The sequence below is a fragment of the Marmota monax genome, unplaced genomic scaffold (assembly GCF_021218885.2).
Source record: "Marmota monax isolate L192 unplaced genomic scaffold, Marmota_monax_Labrador192_F-V1.1 WCK01_AAM20220418_F8-fsc00275, whole genome shotgun sequence".
Taxonomy (NCBI): Eukaryota; Metazoa; Chordata; class Mammalia; order Rodentia; family Sciuridae; genus Marmota; species Marmota monax.
Genome location: NW_026691942.1, coordinates 389,375 through 404,304, shown reverse-complemented (window position 1 = coordinate 404,304; position 14,930 = coordinate 389,375). Strand labels below are relative to the sequence as shown.

At 62.1% G+C, this 14,930-nt stretch overlaps 1 protein-coding gene and 1 long non-coding RNA gene across 4 annotated transcripts in view; one reads left to right on the top strand and one right to left on the bottom strand.

Annotated features, from left to right (window-relative positions):
* Ptprn2 (protein tyrosine phosphatase receptor type N2) overlaps positions 1–14,930 on the top strand; it is a 769,678-nt gene that overhangs the window by 541,664 nt on the left and 213,084 nt on the right. The gene's annotated exons all lie outside the window — the stretch shown is intronic.
* The window catches only part of LOC124082555 (uncharacterized), a 68,460-nt gene continuing 61,654 nt past the window's right edge, over positions 8,125–14,930 (bottom strand). The window contains exon 5 of the long non-coding RNA XR_006848499.2: positions 8,125–13,271. This is a non-coding gene — a long non-coding RNA (uncharacterized LOC124082555). The remainder of the gene's footprint in view (positions 13,272–14,930) is intronic.

The following is a 14,930-nucleotide window of genomic DNA, read 5'->3' as shown; positions in this document are numbered from 1 at the left end:
CCCAGTCAACACCAGCCCTGTCCCTCTGCTCACCACTGCTGGCCTCCTGCCACGTGGCCAGGGTGTCTGGAGCGCAGCACCTGCACCGAGGGCATCCGGAGCACCAGGGCTCACGCCCCTGTGCTCGGACACGTTTCCGAGAACCAGTGCTTCCCGCACCGTCCGTTAACAGACGCTGGGTGTCCTGGAGCCCTGTGGCCCCGGGAGCAGCCCTTGCTCCTGCTGCGTGGGCTCACGGTCTTCCCCTCCCATCACCTCCCCACTGCGCCCTGGTGGTCTCCTCCAACCTGCAGCCTTCAGAGGACACAGGCGGGTTGTCCTGTGGCGAGTCCTTGGTTGAGTTTACTTTGATGTCCCCCCTTGACCAGACCAGGCCAGGCCAGGGGCATCGCGAACAGCCATGTCGGTGGGCTGTCGCTCCTTTTTGGCTGGGCAGGAAGCAGAAGGCGCCGGATGCCAGTCCTCCCCTCAGGTCACCTGGCAAGTGGCCTCACTCTGCCTCCAGGAGAGGTCACCTGCCTGGCGGCTGCTGACAACCTACAATCGGGGCTACAGGACGGACGACACCAGCCACTGCCACGCCGGCTCTCCCCAGGCGCTCAGCGGGAAGAGGGAGGGTGGCCGTGGCTCTGTGGGCTCTCAGGGGGCCACAGCCCCAGGGCTCCCCTGGTGCCTGCAGGGCTGAGCACCGCAGAAGACAGCACCTCTTCCAAGCTCAGCACCCACTGTGGAAACGAAAGGCAGAGGTCAGGAGCACCCCAAAGCCTCGCGGGGCTGGGCAGAAGGATCCCAAACCAAGACCAGCCTGGGACCCGGCAAGACACTGGCTCAGGACCCAGAAAGTGGAGGCAGTGCAGCTCAGTGGTGGAGCACCCTGGGTGCAGGACCCGCTCCAGAAAATAACAATGTGACGAAGAGGAAGAAGGCAGGAGACGAGACCGGGGAGTGGGCCGGGACGGGGACGGTGCTGGCAGGGGGCGAGGGCTCTGGAGGTGCTTCTCGGGAGCGCCTGACGGGCTGTGGGCTGAAGGATGGCTGATGATGTCCAACTCAAGCACACCACTGCTGAGGTCCTGGCCGAGTGTAAAGGGGATGACCACGGGCCCCGGGGCAGCATGGAGTGGACAGGCAGGCCAGCAGGCTTGAGGAGGTCAGTGCTTTTCCCAGGGGCTTGGGACACTCATCCTCCAGCCCCTTCCTGTAGAGGTGCAGGACGTGGCTCTTCCTGCTTCTGAGTGGTCCCCCAGGTCCCTCATGGTCTCCGTGGTCCTGAGGACCTCTAGAAGCAGCTCCCTCCCACCTAACATCCCCAGCTCTGGTGACAGGTGGCGTCCCAGCTCACTGGGCAGATGTGTAGGCAGCTACACCTGTGTCCTGCGCACAGCCTGCTCCCGAGGACGGGCCGCCAGGCACTTCTAAAGACTCTGCCTGCTGACCCCGGTCTAACCCCCATCCACAGTGGTGGGGCCGACAGTGGCTTGGGGTAGTAGGTAGCGCCTACCTAAGCGATTGCCTTGAGGGTGCGTCCTGGACGTGCAGTTTTCAACTCTGAATAGCCTCTCCCTGTAGAAGACAGCTTATCACCGTCTCCTAAACACACCTCTACGGAAGCAAGTCCCGCGGTCCTTACTGAGAACGTATCGCGGCTCACCGACGTCGGGCCTTGGTGGCATCTCGTGCTGACGTCAGCAGAAGGGACAGGAGAGGAGACTGAAGGCGTTGGAAACGGAAACAGTGTTGGGTTTCAAGACAGGATGTGGTCAGCAGTGTGGCTCGGGGGCAGTGATGCCACCTCTCCCTGGGTGTGGCCTTGGGTGGCTCAGCCTGGGCCGTGGCTTTGCCCACTGCCCAGCACCTGAGGCGTCCTTCCACCTCCCACCCTGGCCCTCCCCACCAAGACGGGCATCCCCGGCGTCGGTGCCCAGACAGCTCTCAGGGTCCCCTGTCCCAGCACTCGGAGGCTCTGGTCACGCTGACTATCAGCCCCCTGTGGACCCTTCTTGGTGTGGTGCTGGCTGCAGTGCAGGCCTGGTGGGTGGGGTGGGGACTGCAGCCACTGACCTGCAGCTCTGGCTTCCAGGCCACACGGGATCCTGCGGGGACCCGACCCCTGGCTCCGCGGCTGCTTGAGGGGGCACCGCCAGCGGCAGCCAGACGGAGGCCCTGCCCAGGCGTATCCTTGTGCGGCCCCCCCACGGGCTGGGAGCCCTGCAGGGTTTTCAGGGGGGAACTTGTGTTGGGTGGGCGGAGCGACGTCCAGGGCCACTCAGGAAGGAGGCACGCTGTGACCTCGGCTTGGGGACTCTGATTTGAGAAGCAGACAGGATGGCTCTGTGGCTGGGTCCCGCCAACGGGCACCGTGCGCACAGTCCTGAGAGCTGAGGGCGGCGCCCGGGAGCTCAGGGAGCTCAGGGAGGCAGGCGTCTGCACGCGTGGGGATGTGCGGATCTGACGCCCGGTGCCCTGTCCCCTGGAGTGGGCTGGTGGGGCGCCGGTCGGACGTCATCGCGTGAGGGGGTCAGGACTTGCCCGCCACGGTTCCCGGAGGCTCCTGAGTGGCCTCGATTCCGTCTTCCGGGGCTCCCTTCTGTGCTCCTTTATGGAGGACACGTGGACGGGCCTGGTGTGATCTCCAGGGCCACAAGACGAGCTGGGTGGCAGGTCTGTGGCGGGAGGCAGGGGAGCCGGAGTCCTGGAGGGCCTTCTCTGCCCACTGCCACTCCCAGGGCAGCTGGGTGCCCGCTCCTCCTAGGCTGGCCGGCTCACGGCCACCAGGGCCTGGCCATGGTCAGACCTGGCCACGTGCCTGGCCTTGCTCGGCCGCGCCCCGTGCTGGGGGCCTGTTGGGTTTCCCTTCTGAGGCTTGTCCCCCTCTCGCAGGCCCCGGTCACCCCAGTGGACCCTGCAGAGAAGGCCGTGTGCAGTGATCAGGCCTTGGTGGGCCTTGTGGTTCTGTTTAAGGAAACTCACTTTCAGTAAAACTTCGTGAAGAATTGATTATTAATTTCTAAAAATCTTTTCTCTAGGTCAAGAGTCTCAGGCGATCTTAGGTTGTGTGTGAGACGGGGAGGGATTGGGAGGGAGGGCTGAGCTGCCGCTGGAGGCTGACCCCAGAGTGGCCCAGCAGGAGACGGCAGGACTGGGGCCCTGGGTGGTGCAGGCCCCACGTGACAGGGTCAAGGTGCCATGATCCTGAGGAGGACCCTCCATGCCCACCAGGCTCCCGCTGGCCAGCTCCAGCACAGAGCAGGGTGGAGTAGGCGGAGCCTGGGAGCCAGGAGGGGCCTATGAGGACCTGACCACAGGCCCCTGACCCTCACCCACAGCCCCACCTCAGGGACAGCAGCAGGACCTTCACACAGCCAGGGTGCTCCAGCTCAGAGACTGGCTGACCCCAAGGGTCAGACTGCTGGCCCTGCCCTTCCCAAGGGCACGGTGGCACCTGATCAGGGTGCCAGAGGCGAGTGGGACCTGTGATGCTGACATGGGAGCAGGTTCGGCTGCCACGGGCCCAGCCACGTGAGGCCACCGCCCTCCCCTCGTGGCACCGCAGCCTGTGCCGAGGTTCTCTGGGAAGACAGTCCAAATGGCAGATTAGGGCCATCACAGAGTCACCAAGGCTGGTCCACAAGACACAAGGCCCCCAGGCCTGCAGCAGGCAGGACCAGGCCAGGCCCAGGCGCGCTCTGGTGTCCAGCTCTTCAGGCAGCCCGCTGAGTCCTTGCTGCCTGGCGTGCAAGCTGGGTCCCCGAAGCTGGCGTACTCCTGAAGTGCAGCTGCTCTCTGCTCCCTGTGGCAGGCAGCTCCTGGGGAGGACGCAGGCCCTGGGGAGCTCACCCCTGCGCGCCACAAGGCCCAGGCCTCTGTCCCTGCTGGCCTCCCGCATACCGTCCAGCAGTGCCCCTGCATACCTCACCCATAGGTGGGCGCCTCCCCTCAGGACATGGAAGACAGCAGGTGCTCATGGAGGGTGGCTGGGGCCGTCCAGCCAGGGAGGAGGGGGCCAAGTAGGTGTCAGGACTGGGCCTGGGCAGCAGGAGGGTGGCTGGGGCTGTCCAGCCAGGGAGGAGAGGGCCAAGTAGGTGTCAGGACTAGGCCTGGTCAGCAGGAGGGTGGCTGGGGCCGTCCAGCCAGGGAGGAGGGGGCCAAGTAGGTGTCAGGACTGGGCCTGGTCAGCAGGAGGGTGGCTGGGGCCGTCCAGCCAGGGAGGAGAGGGCCAAGTAGGTGTCAGGACTAGGCCTGGTCAGCAGGAGGGTGGCTGGGGCCGTCCAGCCAGGGAGGAGGGGGCCAAGTAGGTGTCAGGACTAGGCCTGGGCGTCAGGAGGGTGGCTGGGGCCGTCCAGCCAGGGAGGAGAGGGCCAAGTAGGTGTCAGGACTAGGCCTGGTCAGCAGGAGGGTGGCTGGGGCTGTCCAGCCAGGGAGGAGGGGGCCAAGTAGGTGTCAGGACTAGGCCTGGTCAGCAGGAGGGTGGCTGGGGCCGTCCAGCCAGGGAGGAGGGGGCCAAGTAGGTGTCAGGACTGGGCCTGGTCAGCAGGAGGGTGGCTGGGGCCGTCCAGCCAGGGAGGAGAGGGCCAAGTAGGTGTCAGGACTGGGCCTGGGCGTCAGGAGGGTGGCTGGGGCCGTCCAGCCAGGGAGGAGAGGGCCAAGTAGGTGTCAGGACTAGGCCTGGTCAGCAGGAAGGTGGCTGGGGCTGTCCAGCCAGGGAGGAGGGGGCCAAGTAGGTGTCAGGACTAGGCCTGGTCAGCAGGAGGGTGGCTGGGGCCGTCCAGCCAGGGAGGAGAGGGCCAAGTAGGTGTCAGGACTAGGCCTGGTCAGCAGGAGGGTGGCTGGGGCTGTCCAGCCAGGGAGGAGGGGGCCAAGTAGGTGTCAGGACTGGGCCTGGGCGTCAGGAGGGTGGCTGGGGCCGTCCAGCCAGGGAGGAGAGGGCCAAGTAGGTGTCAGGACTAGGCCTGGTCAGCAGGAAGGTGGCTGGGGCTGTCCAGCCAGGGAGGAGAGGGCCAAGTAGGTGTCAGGACTGGGCCTGGGCGTCAGGAGGGTGGCTGGGGCCGTCCAGCCAGGGAGGAGAGGGCCAAGTAGGTGTCAGGACTAGGCCTGGTCAGCAGGAAGGTGGCTGGGGCTGTCCAGCCAGGGAGGAGAGGGCCAAGTAGGTGTCAGGACTAGGCCTGGGCGTCAGGAGGGTGGCTGGGGCCGTCCAGCCAGGGAGGAGAGGGCCAAGTAGGTGTCAGGACTAGGCCTGGTCAGCAGGAGGGTGGCTGGGGCCGTCCAGCCAGGGAGGAGAGGGCCAAGTAGGTGTCAGGACTGGGCCTGGGCGTCAGGAGGGTGGCTGGGGCCGTCCAGCCAGGGAGGAGGGGGCCAAGTAGGTGTCAGGACTAGGCCTGGTCAGCAGGAAGGTGGCTGGGGCTGTCCAGCCAGGGAGGAGGGGGCCAAGTAGGTGTCAGGACTAGGCCTGGGCGTCAGGAGGGTGGCTGGGGCCGTCCAGCCAGGGAGGAGGGGGCCAAGTAGGTGTCAGGACTAGGCCTGGTCAGCAGGAAGGTGGCTGGGGCTGTCCAGCCAGGGAGGAGGGGGCCAAGTAGGTGTCAGGACTAGGCCTGGGCGTCAGGAGGGTGGCTGGGGCTGTCCAGCCAGGGAGGAGGGGGCCAAGTAGGTGTCAGGACTAGGCCTGGTCAGCAGGAGGGTGGCTGGGGCCGTCCAGCCAGGGAGGAGGGGGCCAAGTAGGTGTCAAGACTAGGCCTGGTCAGCAGGAGGGTGGCTGGGGCTGTCCAGCCAGGGAGGAGGGGGCCAAGTAGGTGTCAGGACTAGGCCTGGTCAGCAGGAGGGTGGCTGGGGCCGTCCAGCCAGGGAGGAGGGGCCAAGTAGGTGTCAGGACTAGGCCTGGTCAGCAGGAGGGTGGCTGGGGCCGTCCAGCCAGGGAGGAGGGGGCCAAGTAGGTGTCAGGACTAGGCCTGGTCAGCAGGAGGGTGGCTGGGGCCGTCCAGCCAGGGAGGAGGGGGCCAAGTAGGTGTCAGGACTAGGCCTGGTCAGCAGGAGGGTGGCTGGGGCTGTCCAGCCAGGGAGGAGGGGGCCAAGTAGGTGTCAGGACTAGGCCTGGTCAGCAGGAGGGTGGCTGGGGCCGTCCAGCCAGGGAGGAGGGGGCCAAGTAGGTGTCAGGACTGGGCCTGGTCAGCAGGAGGGTGGCTGGGGCCGTCCAGCCAGGGAGGAGAGGGCCAAGTAGGTGTCAGGACTGGGCCTGGTCAGCAGGAGGGTGGCTGGGGCTGTCCAGCCAGGGAGGAGGGGGCCAAGTAGGTGTCAGGACTAGGCCTGGTCAGCAGGAGGGTGGCTGGGGCTGTCCAGCCAGGGAGGAGGGGGCCAAGTAGGTGTCAGGACTAGGCCTGGTCAGCAGGAGGGTGGCTGGGGCTGTCCAGCCAGGGAGGAGAGGGCCAAGTAGGTGTCAGGACTAGGCCTGGTCAGCAGGAGGGTGGCTGGGGCCGTCCAGCCAGGGAGGAGGGGGCCAAGTAGGTGTCAGGACTAGGCCTGGTCAGCAAGAGGGTGGCTGGGGCCGTCCAGCCAGGGAGGAGAGGGCCAAGTAGGTGTCAGGACTAGGCCTGGTCAGCAGGAGGGTGGCTGGGGCTGTCCAGCCAGGGAGTAGGGGGCCAAGTAGGTGTCAGGACTAGGCCTGGTCAGCAGGAGGGTGGCTGGGGCTGTCCAGCCAGGGAGGAGGGGGCCAAGTAGGTGTCAGGACTAGGCCTGGTCAGCAGGAAGGTGGCTGGGGCTGTCCAGCCAGGGAGGAGGGGGCCAAGTAGGTGTCAGGACTAGGCCTGGTCAGCAGGAGGGTGGCTGGGGCTGTCCAGCCAGGGAGGAGGGGGCCAAGTAGGTGTCAGGACTAGGCCTGGTCAGCAGGAGGGTGGCTGGGGCCGTCCAGCCAGGGAGGAGGGGGCCAAGTAGGTGTCAGGACTGGGCCTGGTCAGCAGGAGGGTGGCTGGGGCCGTCCAGCCAGGGAGGAGAGGGCCAAGTAGGTGTCAGGACTAGGCCTGGTCAGCAGGAGGGTGGCTGGGGCTGTCCAGCCAGGGAGTAGAGGGCCAAGTAGGTGTCAGGACTAGGCCTGGTCAGCAGGAGGGTGGCTGGGGCTGTCCAGCCAGGGAGGAGAGGGCCGGGTAGGTGTCAGGACTGGGCTTGGGCGGCACTGCGAGGCAGGGTGTAACTGGAGGATGGCTACAGCACTGTGCCAAGACCTGGCCAGAGACCTCCTGTGGCCATGCACCTGTTGGGAGCCCACCAACATCTCCTGACAACTGGGTCCCCGCACACACAGCAGTAAACACTGCCATCCTCAGGCCACGGGCATGGCCAGCTCTGGGGCTCAGGAATCAGCCCTGGCAGCAGTGGCCCCCCCCCCCCGGCTCCACTGTCCCGTGACCCCGGGGCTCTCTGAGGCCTGGTGCCACCTCCCACATCAGGACACCCCTCCCTGTAGGCTCCGCCCACAGGCCTCCTCTGTAGGTAGAGGGAGGCTGCACACTCAGGCTCCACCCGGGCCTCATGCACAGCTCGGCTGAGGGCGCTAGGGACACTGTGCGCCGTCGTGGCTGCCGACCAGCACCCTGCCCTGGAAGGAGCCACTCCTCCTGGGCACACGCAGGGCACATGGTCAGGTGCGAGCAAAGGGTTCGGACCCTCCAAACGAAGCATGGACTCCAGGCACCGGAGCTCTCCTGGACTCCGTCACACCCACGCCACAGGCAGGTCCAGGTGGTCCTCGGGGAAGCTGTCCTGTATGCAGAGCCCCAGGACCCCTGAGGTGGAGCCTGGGGGGCCACAGAGAAATGGCAGGAAGGAAGGGAAGGGCCATCACCTACTGCCTCCCCCCAGGGGCCTGCCAGAGCAGGTGTGGCCAGCAGCCCGCTGGGGATCTCTGGGTGGTCCAGGGACAGTCCCCAGGTTTACCCCAGGTGGTAAGTGTGGAGGCTGTTCTCAGTGCACATGTAACTCAGTTCTCTCGACATGTAAGCCATCACTGCTCACAGGTGTGACTCAGAAGCTGACCTGGCATTTCGGCACGTTCGAGAGAATGATCCTTCCCTGGCAAACATGTGTAGTGATCAGGGTTAGTGTGACTGAGTGTGGCGGAAAACCCAAAATCACAGTGGCTTACACAAGCTGGAAATGTATTTTCGTATCTCATGGAGGAAAAGGCAGTCTGAGGCAGTCACCCTGAGGACACGTGGCACTCGCCACCCCAGAAGCCTAGAGCCATCCTCTCTTATCTTTCCAACTCTGAGCAGGTGGCTTCCTCCTTATAGCCCAAAGCAGCTGCTGGCACTCTCACCATCAGGTTTGCATTCCAACCAGCAATCAGGGGACAGAATTGAAGACGAGCATGTAACTCCCCTGAGAAACACCTCCCAGGAACAATGTACAGCTCTCTCACTACGGGTCCTGCTAAAAGAGGGGTGGCAATTGAACTCTGCTCTAAGTGTTCTTGTCACTGGAAAAGCCCAGAAGTTCCGAGGAGGAGAAGCACACAGGCCTGAGTGATGGATAATCACCTCCTTCCCAGAGCAGCTTCCGGGGGCCTCGGGCGCTGCCTTGCCCAGCATCTCTGGAGTGTGGCTTGCCCTTGACCTTCGCCCACCAGGGGGCCTCAAGCACATTGGTCCACACGGTCCTTGCTCTGGCCAAGGTGAAAAGGTCCTGCCCCTGGGAGGCCACAGAGCACCTGCCATCTGTTTCCTCATGCTCTGCCCAAGTGCTGGGGTGCAGAGGTCCCTGGGCAGGCACGAGGCTTCCAGCGCCACCCTCGACACTGGCCTGCCCACTATGGACACGGGGCCAGGCACCTGCTGGTCCCTCATCCCTTCCGGGGGGAAGCAGCCTCCATTGACCGCTGGGCAGGAGGCCCAGTCACGGCGGGTCCAGATCTCCTGCCCAGCGGTGCTCCCAGGGCCAGCGTGGCACATAGTAATCCACTAGGAGTCCCCGGCCCCGGGCACAGGCCGTACCCCTGCACCACAGGCAGGATGTAAGTGAGCTGTTCTTAATGTCCCAAACGGACCTGCCAATCAAGTCCCAATGATGAAGGCAAAGCTGCTCGAGGGGCCACTGGCTGTGAGCTGGCACACCTAGGTGGCTGCTGGCCAGGGAGCTTCCACCTCAGGGTGTCCCAGGAGGTGACACTCAGGCCCCACCAAGGACAGCTGATGCTTCCTTTCCATGGGGCTGAGGCACAGGCTCCTCCCCGCGCCCCGATCCAGGACACCCCTGCAGGGGGAGGAGGACGAAGCCCCTCATGCTAGCCTCTGCCCTGGGGCCCCGGGCTGGTGAGGAAGCCCAGGCTCAGAGCGGCTGTGTTGCCCGGTCCCTGACCCTGCAAGGCCCAGGGCTGCTTAGGGTGAGTGAATTACTTCAGCCTCTTCATCTGGGAAAAGCTCCGTGGGCTCAAAACATACATCTCAGGACATCCAGGCCCCAGATGGCTATGTGGACTGGACACCAAGGCTTTTCAAATCCCACAGAGTGCAATCCTCAGTCATCCCCACCTGGCCTCTGCACCCGGTGCTCCAACCAGCAGCTCAGAGACCCCAGAGGCTGAAGGCACCAGGATTCCAAGAGTCTAGTTCTAAGTGAGGTCCCATGTCCAGAATGAGCAACGGGCAGCGCTGGAGCCCACAGGTGGTTAGCAATCCCGCCACCTAGGGCAGCTTCTCAGCTCCCAGCTCAGGCACCTGATGCTCTCTGTCAAGTCCCAGGCTGCTTCTCGGCCGGAACCCTGGTCTGAGGTCAGGGTATCTTGATGCTGGACACTACATCGTCTTGTAAACATCAGTTAGGAGTTCTCACACTTACTCTGCTAGTAATTACTTTGCCAGGCTTCAATATTTTAGGTATTTTTGAGTTTTTAAGTTTTTTAAGTTTTTTCTTATGTAGTTTAGGTAAATATCAGCTCTATTTGCAAACCATGTGGATTATCGATAGAAGTTTGAATCGAGGGCTGATGGGGAATAGATGGATAAGTCAGTAGAAGCGTGCTAGATGGATGTACCCATGGATGGATAGACAGATGATTGTGGATGGATAGATGGATGGATGGATGATGAATGATGAATGATGGAGGATATATTAGTAAATGAATGGACACCTGGAAGAATGGTAGATGAATAGATGAATGAGTGGGTGGATGGATAAATGGATGGATGCAGAATGTGAATGATGGATAGTAAGTGAATGGACATATGGATAGAAGGACAGACATATAGATGGACAGGAGGATGATGAATGGTTGGAAGAGTGGATGGATAGATAAGTGGGAGGATGGTTTATGAATGTTGAACAAGTGGGTGTATGGGTAAGTGGATAGTTGAATGGGTGGATGGGGGGGGTTGATGGATGGATGGGTATAGCAAGTAATGGATAATGGATGGAGAGATGATGGATAGTGGGTGGAGAGGTGATGGATGGATGGATGGATGGATGGATGGATGGATGGATGATAGATAATGGATGCAGAGATGATGGATAGTGGGTGGAGAGGTGATGGATGGATGGATGGATGGATGATAGATAATGGATGGAGAGATGATGGATAGTGGGTGGAGAGGTGATGGATGGATGGATGGATGGATGATAGATAATGGATGGAGAGATGATTGATGGATGGATGAATGGATAGATGGATGCTAGATAATGGATGGATGGATGGATGGATGATGGATAATGGATAGAGAGGTGATGGATGGATGGATAGATGGATGATAGATAATGAATGGAGAGATGATGGATAGATGGATGGATGGATGGATGGATGGATGGATGGGTAATGGATGGAGAGATGATGATGGATGATGGATGGGTAGATGGATGATGGATAATGTATTGAGAGATGATGGATGGATGGATAGATGGATGGATGGATGGATGTTGCATAATGGATAGATAGATGATGAATGGATGAAGGGTGGAGGGATGGATGATGGATAATGGATGGAGAGATGATGGATGGATGATGGATAATAGAAGGAGAGATGATGGATGGATGATGGATAATGAATGGAGAGCTGATGGATGGATGGATGGATGGATGATTGATGGATGGATGATGGATGGATGATGGATGAATGATGGATGGGTGGTTTTCTAACTCAGATCCCTCCCCCTCAATTAAGTCTGTCACAGTTGTCTTCACTTAACCTCTGTCCTTGTTCTCTGTGACTTTAACAACCAACTGGTTCCCTGGCCTCTGGATTCCTTGTTCCCTTCCTGGCCTCCTCTCAGTTCTCTGGCCTCCAAACCTGGACAGACTCGTAGCTTCCGCCCACCTCAGGACCGCTCCTCCTGCCAGCATGCCCACCACGACCACCGACTTCTATGGATGAGGCAGTGCCTTCTTGCTCCTGCTGGCTAACCAGGACTCCCCAGCCACACCTGAGAGCTGTCGCCACTTCTTCTCAGGGTCAACCCTGCTGGGCACAGCTCACCTCCTACTTCTCTGGCTGCCGTTTCTCAGTCAGCAGCAGCAGGTATCCCAGGATCTCTGAATGTGGGCACTCCACTTCTCAGACTGTCCCTGATGGCCCCGTGCATGCCTGTCACTCCAAGGCCACCTGGGTTGGGGGCCCCGTAAGTGGGAGCACCACCTAGAGAGTGTGCTTCCTCCTGGACGGCACTTCAGCCCCACTCAGGGGTTCAGCCTCATGGCAAACCAAGCTCTGCTTTTGGTCTTTCTTATTTATTTATTGGTACCAGGATCAAACCCAGGAGCACTTACCCACTGAACCACATCCCCAGCCCCTTGTATTTACTTATTTATTTTTAAATTTTGAGGCGGTTGCACTAATTTGCTTAGGGACTTGCTAAGTTGCTGAGGCCAGCTTTGAATTTCCCATCTTCCTGCCTCAGTGGAGCCACTGGGACTACAGGCGTGGCCACTCTGCCCGTGGACCGAGGGCTTCGCTCTTGTGCGGACTCGCTGCAGTGCCAGCTGTCACAGAGCAGCGTTCTGTTCAAGCCACCCTCACCCTCTGCTCAGGTGGGGAGCATCATCCCTCTGCCCGCCAGCACCTGGCCCTGTCCTGCCAGCCTCTTGGCCTGTGCGAGCTGTCCGTCTCTCCGGCCTGGCTGGCCTGGCCTGCTGCAGTGCTGCGAGACTCCCTGGACCACATGGCCACACCCGGGCGCGCCCACTTAGCAAGTGTTCTCTCTCCTCCATTCTCAGCCCACAGGCAGAGTGAGCCCAGGTCCCGTGTCCCCATGTGGGACCTCAGCCTTCCTCTGTACCTGGCCTCTCACAACATCTCAGGTTGGACGACCCCACCCCATGGTCCTCCTCGTGGCCGTGGGGACCTCAGAAGCTCAGAAGCTCAACCTCCACTCAGCCCCCATGTCCTGGCCCTGAGTCGGGTGTGAGAGTGGGTTGCTGCGTGTGCCGTGTACATGCGTGTGCCGGGTACATCTGTGTGCTGTGTACATGTGTGTGCCTAGTGGTGGGTGGGCAGGTGATGGGTGCTGCAGAGGGGAGCCCATCTGTGTGGGAGACAGTGGGGACACCCACCTCTGTCGCCCTCTGCCTGTGCAGGACATGCCTGGAGACATGGGCACTGCCAGGAGGGAGCCGGAAGGGCATGTCCAAGCCTGTAGGGGACTCCTTGCCTCCTCTCTCTGCACACAGACCCGGCTGAAGTTCAGAGCTGTCCTCAGGGGCCATGGCCAAGTGTCCCAGTGGAGGCAGGACACATGCCCCGGCTCTGCCTAGGAGGAAGGGGTGCAGGAGCCTACGGCGCCCACAGCCACTGCGACCATGCCCAGCCCAGGCCAGCCCACTGCAGCACGGTGGACGCCGTGCCTGGGAGGGTGGGATGGTGTGGCTCCAGTGGGCGCTGGGGCAGGGCCCCTCATCTCGGGGTGCAGGCACACGAGCTCACCTGGCACAGGGCACACAACCTGCTGAGGGCCACGTGGCCTTGTGTGGCGCCAGGGAGCCCAGGCTCTCTGTGAGTGAGAGTGGGTGAGAAGGTGGTTTCACCAGTCACTGATCCCCACCCAGCAGGTCCCCGAGGCCTCACCTGGTAAATGCCAGGTTGAACTCTGCACCTGTTTCAGTCAGTGATTTCAGTCCTGTGACTAGGGACCCGACCAGAACCACCGTGACGGAGGAAAGATTTGTTTGAAGGCTCGCGGGTTTCAGAGGTCTTCGTCCATCGACGGCCGGCTCCATTCCTGGGGTCAAGGTGAGGGCAGGACATCGTGGCAGAGGAGTGTGGCGGAGGGAAGCAGCTCACAGGGTGATCAGGGGAGACTCCACTCTCCAGATTCAAAATACAGGATGGACAGATGATGAGTGTCAGACTCGTAGCTTCAGCCACCTCAGGAGGGCTCCTCCTGCCAGCATGCCCACCCCAAGCCAAGCCCGACGCCACCTCCCCCGCCCCCGCCAGCCTCCTGCTGCCACCCGTTAACCCCATCAGGGGACCACTCACAGACTGGGTCAGGCTCCACAGCCCGACGGCTCCTCCTCTGAGCCTCTTGCACCGTCTCACAGGAGCTTTGGGGGACCCCTCCCATCCAAACCATAACAGCACCCCTAAACCCTCACCAGGCCTGTGGGCTCCAGTGGCCTCGCAGTGGCCACGTTCAACCCCGCCAGGGACGTGAGCAGGGGCCGCTCCTGCCTCCTCCGCACAAGCTCCTCCCGCGCGGCCCAGGCTGGCGCCGTCTTTCTCTTCCTGAAGTCACCTCCCTGAGAGGCCCCCAGAGCTGGCCCTCGCCCCGGCTCCCCCCGGACTGTAGCCCTCCCGTCCCCACAGTTGCAGAGCCTCGTCTCTGTGGCCTGAACATAGTCTGTTAGGCCTGGGGAAGGGCTTGTGCACACACCACCCATGTCCGTACCACACGCAGGTACACCACTCCTGTGCACAAGCACCGCACATGAACGAGCCACAGGCCACACGTGGCTCGCACGTGGCACACGTGTGCACATGACGCCCCACGGGGCCTCCCTCGTTCACGGCCTTCTCGGGCTGCCTCCTCTCACTCACATACGTGTGAAAGGGTGTGCTCCCAATGCACACAGCTGTGTGTGAGAGGGTGTGCTCCCAGGTGCACACACCTGTGATAGGGTGTGCTCCCAATGCACACACCTGTGTGTGAGAGGGTGTGCTCCCAGGTGCACACACCTGTGATAGGGTGTGCTCCCAGTGCACACACCTGTGTGTGAGAGGGTGTGCTCCCAGGTGCACACACTTGGGGGGCAAGAGGGCGTGCTCCCAGTGCACAAGTGGAGGTCTGGTGAGAAAGCAAGGCCTCAGCCTCTGCCACGAGACTCCCTGGTGGGAAGCCCCAGCAGGACTGTCTACACTAGTGACAGGTGCAGCCATGTGACATGCGTGAGAACCTGCTCAGGACCCGTTGTGCTTTGGGACACATGTGCCGACCCTGCTCTGGCAATGTCCTCCTAAGCACACTGGTCAACTCGCAGCCACCAGGGTCGGGTGGAGCTGCTGAAGGTCACGGCATCCCCTACAGACAGAGCCCAGCCCACACCTGCTTCCCTCGAGCTGCCCCGGTCAGGGAGAGGGAGATCAGCAGCACCAGTGTGAGAAGGCCACCACTGAAGCCACCGAGAACTCAGCAGTCACCACCAGCGAGCCCTCAGGTCCCGTGGAGCACAGCCCCGCACGCTGGGAGAGCTTGCTGTCCCTCGGGGCAGGTGCTGACTCCCGCCCGACACTGCCCAGGGAAAGGCCAGGCTGACGTGGGCCAGATGTGCAGCCAGTTCAGAAGGGCAGGAGGATAATGGAAGCCGCCTGTGCTGTGGTGCTGGACCTGTCACCGCGGGCTCATTCGGCTTCCGAGTTCTCGGTGACGCCCTCCTCTGGGGCACGTGACTCCTCGGGGCAGGGGGAGCAGCCCCCCGCCTCTGTCCTCACTGGCCCTGCCCACTTCCCTTCACGGCACCCCTTCCC